This window comes from Ursus arctos, unplaced genomic scaffold, assembly GCF_023065955.2.
Source record: "Ursus arctos isolate Adak ecotype North America unplaced genomic scaffold, UrsArc2.0 scaffold_3, whole genome shotgun sequence".
Classification (NCBI taxonomy): Eukaryota; Metazoa; Chordata; class Mammalia; order Carnivora; family Ursidae; genus Ursus; species Ursus arctos.
Window position 1 is genome coordinate 49,774,590 of NW_026622985.1, and position 8,591 is coordinate 49,783,180.

The window sequence follows — 8,591 nt, forward strand, 5'->3', positions numbered from 1 at the left end:
TTTTTATATATAGAATTCATGAATAAAAGTTATAAGCTTGAGCATAGAGAGAACAATTAAATGAGTCCGGTAAGTGTTAACTTACTTTCTCTATTGCACTACAGTTTTAAAAAGGCACACTCTCTTGTCCTCATCGTTTTGGTCTCTTTTTAGTGTGTTTGGAAATTTCTGTATATAGTTAAAAGAAAGAGCTATTACTTTTCTAAATTGATTCAGCACCATCAGTGAGCTCCCTTAGTTTGTTATACACAGCAGAATATTTAAATCTACTTAATAATCAAGTAACTATTTGGAGGACAGGAGCACCTGGGTAGCTCACTCCTTAGGCATCTGCCTTTGGCTCCCAGGGTCCTGGGATCCAACCCCACATTGGGCTCAGCGGGAGGCCTGCTTCTTCCTCTCCCACTCCCCCTGCTTGTGTTCACTCTCTTGCTGTCTCTCTCTCTGTCAGATAAATAAATAAATAATCTTAAAAAAAAAAAAACTGTATTAGAGAACGAACTAAATTAATCTCTGTCCCCACATAACAATTTGAGATGCAAATACATTGGGCTTAATTCCTGGTAAATACATATATACTCACACACCAAGGTTTAAGTTATTTTAATACACGTTGAGCATTTTCTATAATGCCTACATATTGTTAAATTTTTAAATAGTTAATTTTAGAGTCATAAGGGCAGGGTGAGGGGGTGATTTTTTTTTTCAAATCATAATTTTTCCCTTAAAGAAAGAACTCAAGGAATATTTTACTTTTGTTTTACAATTATAAGTAAGTTCTCAAATTATGGCTATGATTCATGATCATGCTCAAAGCTTATTTTTAACCCAAAGTTCTAGTAGAACACAAAGTAGGCATTTAGTATTTGTTGATTTGACTTTTTAAATTTTTGAACAAAAGCAAATATATCATTTAAAATATCACTATAACATACTGTTATCTGTACTATAAGTTGAAGCTGTATTAGAGATACGATGTATGTTCAACCTACTCACCGTCTTCTTCTTTCCTCCTCCAAGAACTCAAGAGTTTAAGACTATTTTTTCTTAAGATTTTATTTTTAAGTAATCTCTACACCCAGCATAAGGCTTGAACTCACATCGTTGAGATCAAGTCATATGCTCTACCAACTGAGCCAGCCAGGTGCCTCAAGAGTCAAAGACTTGTTAGTGGTTGTATTTAAGCATTTCTTTCAAGTGTGAATGTACATGTCACCTACGTATTATGAAACTTCAAGCTTTCTTTCTTTTTTTTTTTTAAGATTTTATTTATTTATTTGACAGAGAGACAGCCAGCAAGAGAGGGAACACAAGCAGGGGGAGTGGGAGAGGAAGAAGCAGGCTACCAGCGGAGGAGCCTGATGCAGGGCTCGATCCCAGAACGCCGGGATCACGCCCTGAGCCAAAGGCAGACGCTTAACGACTGAGCCACCCAGGCGCCCCAAACTTCAAGCTTTCTAAAGAATAACTCTCATTTAGAATTATGTAAGAAACTTTAAAAACTTAGAATTAATAAGTAATTGAGTAAAACAGACTTTAATCTTGGACACTATTTCTCCAATGTCCATAAAGTATTAAAATTTTTAAAAAGATCTTTTTGTCTAGCTATCACAGCTCATTCGAATCAGGGTTATCTATGATGACCATGAATGAGGGAACTCTCTTTAAAGGTCAGTTCTTTGGCTTCATGCATCCAGAGGCCAAAACATCTGGCTAATTCAATTAATAAACTATGAAAATCTTAAGCTATTTTTTTGGTTATCCTATAAACTTATTTTTTTGAAGATTTTATTTATTTAGAGAGAGAGAGAGTGCACACAAGCAGAGGGAAGGGGCAGGGGAAGCGGAGAGAAAGAATCTCCAGCAGACTCCCCACTGAGCATGGAGCCCAACTGAGGCAGGGCTCCATTTGCCACTCTGAGATCATGACCTGTGCTGAAATCAAGAGTCAGCCATGTAAGCAACTAAGCCACCCAGGCGCCCCTCTACTATAAACTTATTGATTGAATCTGTTTTTACTTTTCAACCAGTTATAGCTAACTAACATGTTCAACTGAAACTATATTTTTGTACCACGTGACAGTGCAAACCAATGTCCATTCGTAGTTGGGAAATAGAACTGGTTGTTTTCCCAAAATTCTTCTGTAAAATGATAGCATAAATAAGGTTCCATTCTGCCACTTCCTGTTGTTAATCTAGTACTAATAAAAGAAAACCAATTTTCAAATCCTAGTTTAAGTAAACTGTATGGTATGAAGTCTTGAAGAGACTTTCTGCTTCCAGAGCCAGCACTTTTTCCCCCAGAATGTTCTCCGTTGGCCCAGACCATCTGCCCCATTTTGCAGTCAAGTGGACTCTCATTCAAAAAGGGGTATAATCGTGGGGGGGTGCGTGGGTGGCTCAGTCAGTTAAGGGGCTGACTTCTGCACAACCTCAAGGTCCTGGGATGGAGCCCCAGGTGGGGTTCCATGTTCAGTGGAGAGTCTGCTTGTCCCTCTCCTTCTCCCTCTGCCCCTTCCCCCATTTGTGCTTTCTCTCTCTCAAAAATCTTTAAAATAAACAAAAAAGGGTATAAAGATAGAAGGATAATTCAGGGGCGCCTGGGTAGCGCAGTCGTTAAAGCGTCTGCCTTCGGCTCAGGGCGTGATCCTGGTGATCCAGGATCGAGTCCCACATCAGGCTCTTCCGCTATGAGCCTGCTTCTTCCTCTCCCACTCCCCCTGCTGTGTTCCCTCTCTCGCTGGCTGTCTCTCTGTCACATAAATAAATAAAATCTTTAAAAAATAAAAAAAATTTAAAAAAAAGAAGGATAATTCATAACAAAGGAAATTAAAATAGCAAATAAACACATGGAAAAAAGTTTAGGAATCTAAAATTTGCAAATTAAAGCAATGATAAAATTTATTTCTTCCTTATTAATTTTTTTATAATTCTTTTTTTTTAAGATTTTATTTATTTATTTGACAGAGATAGAGATAGCCAGTGAGAGAGGGAACACAAGCAGGGGGAGTGGGAGAGGAAGAAGCAGGCTCACAGCGGAAGAGCCTGATGTGGGGCTCAATCCCACAACGCTGGGATCACGCCCTGAGCCGAAGGCAGACGCTTAACCGCTGCACCACCCAGGCACCCCTCTTCCTTATTAATTGAACAAAGTTTAAAAATTCAGTGCATTCAAGGCTGATTCTTTCAACCCCCGTTTCCTGGAGTATAAACTGCTACATACTTCCAGGACAATAATCTGGTAATCTCTATCTAGAACCTTTATTTTTTTTTTATGTATGTATGTATTTATGTATGTAATTGCTACATTTGGGTGGGGCTTGAACTCACAACCCCCAGATCAAGAGTTGTATGTTCTTCCAACTGAGCTGGCCAGGTATCCCTCTATCCAAAGCCTTTAAAATGTTTTTATTCCTCAATAATTCCTTTCTCCTCTAGTATCCTAAGGAAATAATCAGAAATTAGAACAAAATGTGCATAAGGATGTTCAATCATTTGGAAACAACTAAATGCCCAGTATTAGGGAAGCAGGTAAAATTTTGATATATGCGACCCATACAGTATTTTACTACCATTTAAAATTATGTTTGCACAAAATTTTTAATAGTGAGGGAAATTTATTTTAATATTAGCAGGGAAAAAAGCAAGGTACACATATGTAAGAAAAAAAATCACATAGGAAAAAAGATTATAAAAAAAGACAATTGTTACATCTCAGAAGTAGGGTTAAGGTTATTTGTTTCCTCTGCTTCACAATTTCTTGTGCTTTCTCGAATATCTTCAGTGAGCATCTAACTGTCTCCAAAGAAATGAATTTTAAAAATTTCATTGAAATGGAAAGTATGTGAATTAGAATGCAGGTAATATGATTTGACAAATTTGCACTTGCTGGTGACTGCGTCTCTTAGAACTCAGAGATTAGGTAATCATATTTTTTAAAATATTTTATATTTTAAAAAATGAATTGGCTTTATAAAACAAAATGAAGAAGGACAAAAAAGTAGAACGGTTTGTAGGAACCTACTAACAATTTAATTTTCCAAGGTATGCTCATCAAGGCAGCCTCCAAAATAAGTTCTCCTAAACTTCCCACTTAACAGTTTCTCTGAACCCTCACAAGTAATAACTGTGCTGCCTAGTGAAAGCAGAATCTAAGAGGCGGCTACTTTTTAAGCTCTGGGTCCTTGATAAATTTCCTGTTTATAGATAAAAGACTATATATATTGTTTTTAATGATTTATCTGATTGCTATACATGGCCTGTTAATATTGTTTTTACTTTCTGAGCTGTGTGAAGGCAAGATAGATAAACCTTAGTTGCCAGGATCGTTCTCTTCCTCACCCCTTATTAGCCTTTATTATATATAATCTACACAGAATTTTAGCCATCATTTCTGGGGATAATCATAAAAAAATTATCAAAAGACAAGGAATTGTTAGGAAAATTAATGGCAAAATTGAACCACAAGAAAGAAAACTATTATATTAAGAGAAAATGTCATGAACAGATTCGTGGATATTACCTCTATTTCCTATAGCAATGCTTCCACAGAAGGAAATACAAACCCTCCCAGGATAGAGAACTTTAACTTCTGATTCTTTAGTTATAATTTATGGAATACTTAGCAAGGGAATTTGATATACAGTATTGCTGCTACGACTTATAGATGACTTCTAGAAATAATAGGTGTCCATGTTTGTGCAGTTTAATTAAATCAGAGTTAAACCAGGACATGGGCGTAAAGTACCTAGGGAATAGAACTTACATGAGCAAAACTTCAGTACAGGGTCTCAACTGCAAGGATCTAATGAGTAGAAATTAGGATTTTTAAAGATAACCCCTTTTTTGTAGTATTAATATTACAAATAAGTGTGGAGATAATGACCAGCAAACATCAGCATAATAATACTTTCTCGAAAGCTAGCTAAATACAGTATCTTAGAACGCAGGATAGTAATAGTATTCTAAATGTGTAAGAATAACTCAGAATGAAGCCAAATGAGTTAAAAAATAAGAAACACAAAAGAGCAATAGGAAAATCGATTTTATAATTTCACCCTGCAGGTAACAAGTAAATCCTAATTTCATTTTGTTCTTAGCATTTCCATGAATAGGCGCAAGTTATTTTGTTTTTTATATTGTCTTTTTTTTTAGCTTTGTCTTTATGGATACATACATTTCATTTGAAAAGATGAAAAATCAGGACATCCAGTTAAATTGAATTTCAAAAAAACAACAAATCATGTTTAGTATAAGTGTGTTGCAAATATTGCATGGAGCATATGACTACTAAAAAATTATTTGTTATCTAAAATTCACATTTCACTGTGTATCCCGTATTTCATCTGGCACCCCCAGGTATAGTAAAAATACATTCTAAATAAAGAATACTTTCCTTTTTTTTTTTTTAATGAAACTCCTTATAATCTTACTTAGGACAAAAACCCATGCAAATGTATTGCTCCTGTAGGAGATACATTTATCTGTGTTTTAAAAAAGAAAAAAGACAACCATTAGGTTTTAAAGCTTTCTATACTATGACAAACTAGTTCCTTAGCAAAAATAACCCTAAAATTTAACGTGAAAAATATTGTGGGAATAAATAGAATCATTAGATTACTTGTATTTTGTAGTTACTACATTAAGGACAATAATAATGAGTAAATAAATCATTCTAAACTGTAGAATAAAAAATAGGTCTAGGCTACAAATAAAACACTGCTAAGAATAAATTTTTGATAATCTGAAGTAAAACTGTCAAACATTCAAAATTTAATCTGATGCTTCCATACATGAAAAAAAAAAACTGAGCTAGTTGTGTTTTCTTATATCTTAATTAACCATGAAAGACATAAAAACTTTCATTCTAAGAAACTATACTTTAAAGGCATATCCCTGAGGAATAGCTTTCTATGTACCTTACTCTTACATAGCATCTGCATAGGCAAACTGACCAAAAAGAGGTCAGCATTTTTCTAAACCACAATCTGCCAGACTGATGTGCCCTGAAACATCTGTTGACTTTCATTCTTTATTTTTAAAAAAATTATATACCAATATCGATTTCTTAGGTTTGACAAATATACCATAGTAATGTAAAATGATAACAATAGGGAAAACTACCAGAACTCACAGTACTATTTTTATAATTTTTCTATAAATCTAAAATTATTTCAAAATGGAAAGTTTAATAAATGAAATAAAAAGAACCATGCCACTGCTTTAGGACTATGAAATAATATGAGGAGTTCCAAAACAACTTCACAGATATAAATACCATTTCTTTGCAAAAGGGGCCACCATTACACTCCTCCTATGAAACTAAAATTTTCTCTGCAAAACAACAGGTGGAATTTTAAGAACGGAACACTTCACTGATTCTGATTTTCCTAGATATACATACTAAAACACTCAAGTAAACATATCACTAAGCAAAGTATGTTCACATTTAATAATTATATCATATACTAAACAAATTATATCATATGCTTTCTACAAAGTATATGCAACTGAAGAATATATGATGTTCTGTTGCCAAAATATTTACAAGGTTATTTTACTGCTCTCTGTTCATTACTATCACAACATTCAATTATGATAATGAGCTAAAATATGTCACTATTGAAGGCATAGGATATAAAATATATGTGTACCTTACTCAAACTTAACTACTGCAGCTTTAAGCCAAATAGTTATTTATTAGAAGAAAGAGCAAATTTAATTTTCCTCACAGTACAAAAGCTACTGAATTGTTACCTACAAGAACCTTATTAAAGTGGGAGAGATACAATTTAATGTTATTAAAAGGATTATTTTCCCCAAAATAGAAACTTTATTTTTTAAATAGAAACTTTATATATCTATAGACAAATTCTATTTAAGAGCATTTTTATAACATAATATTTTTAAAACATTACTAAATCAATGTGAATATCATTTACATACATTTCCACCTGCCACCAGGTTCTCCCTCCCTTACAAAGGCCATTCTTTGTTAAATTGAAAGGGGAAAAAAAAAAAGCCAAAATAAGGGATAGGTATGTAGGAGAGAAATGAAGCATTGATCAGTGTAGAAGAATGAGCACAAAACTTCCTGAAATGATAGGAAACCTGATGATAGGGTACCTGCATAATTAGGGACATTAAATTGGGTGCAAAATTGCACAGTACAAATCCTTTACTTTCAACTGAACTACACAATCATCTGAACTCTAGGGGGGAAAAACATCTACTTTCTTTCTTCTATTTCATTGCTTAAAATGGAGTGGCTAAAACTTAAAGCTGGAAGGATCAGTTCCCTCAAAGACGTAAAGATAACCCTAGGTGAATTATTGAGGTTTTTTTCAACATTCACATAGAGTACAGAGTGAAATGAGCATAATGTAAATCAACTCATTGTTTGGGCCCTTTCAAATTAGTTGCCAAAAGAAAAGTGAAAACTTGATAAGCAGGCTCCAATTTCTATGTGTTGATTTAGAAATCTTAAAGCTTGTGGGAGCTTAATTCATTTAAAGAAAGAAATTTAAAGGGAAGAAAGGTAAACACGGAAAATGCGATGCAATGAAACACTGATGTGAATGGGGTAGAAAGGATTTTCTTTAAAAAACAAAACAATAAAGAGTTCCATTGTGCTTTTAAATTACAAATTTAGATTTCTTTGATTTAGTTTGAGTCTGATTTCCTTCTGAGTATCAAATGCTATCATCCATTTAAATATTCAAACCATTGATGTTGTTTCTCAATATCTTGAGGGGGAATTAAAAACTAAAATCTTAAAAATTAAGTTCACATTTTCTAATAGGTAGATGACTATTTTGAATAAAGTAGTGAAGGTGTTTTGTTTTTTTTTAAACCTACCCCCGCCCCCCCCCCCATGAAAAGTCCATTTCTGAACTTGCAAACTAGATAGGTTCAGAACACTGATTGGGGCAGCTCCAAGTTTAACCCTTTTTCTCAGGATTCAAGGGGAAAAAAAGCCTAATTCACTAAAATAAGTGAAGAGAAATGGCAAAACTAAGTTCAGATATTCGGAGACAAGTCCCAGGTGGCTCATCTGCCCTCTTTCCTGGAAAATGTGGTCCCAGCTTTCATCAGTGTGAACTTTGTCTTAATAGGAACACATATTTAATCATCAAGGTAAATATTTTCTAACCTTAAAATATAAGATCTTTAGTAGAGATTTTTTTTTAAGTATTTTTAAATCACAAATAAATTTACATGGAAAAATGTGAGGACAAACTGCTTTGTAGGCGCAAGAAAGGTGAGAGCAGGGAAGGGCTATCATTTGCCCCGAGATCTGAAAGACACTTGTAGCTTACTTGAGAAGCTTCATTTAGCATTGAGCAAACCGGGAAGTTCTGTTCCTGGTGACAGCGCAGTGGGAATTCCCACTCCAACAACCCATGAAATGTTACTGCATAATTATTCACCTTCTGAGGCCCATTAGAACTTATCAGTAAAGAAAGAAATTTAATTTAAACTCACCCCTCTGTGCTAAAGAATGACTGGGACATGAGATCAAAGCGCAAAGCTCTGTCCTCCAGTGGTTTGCAACACCTAGGCACAATAGGGTGAGAGAACGAAGCATTCCA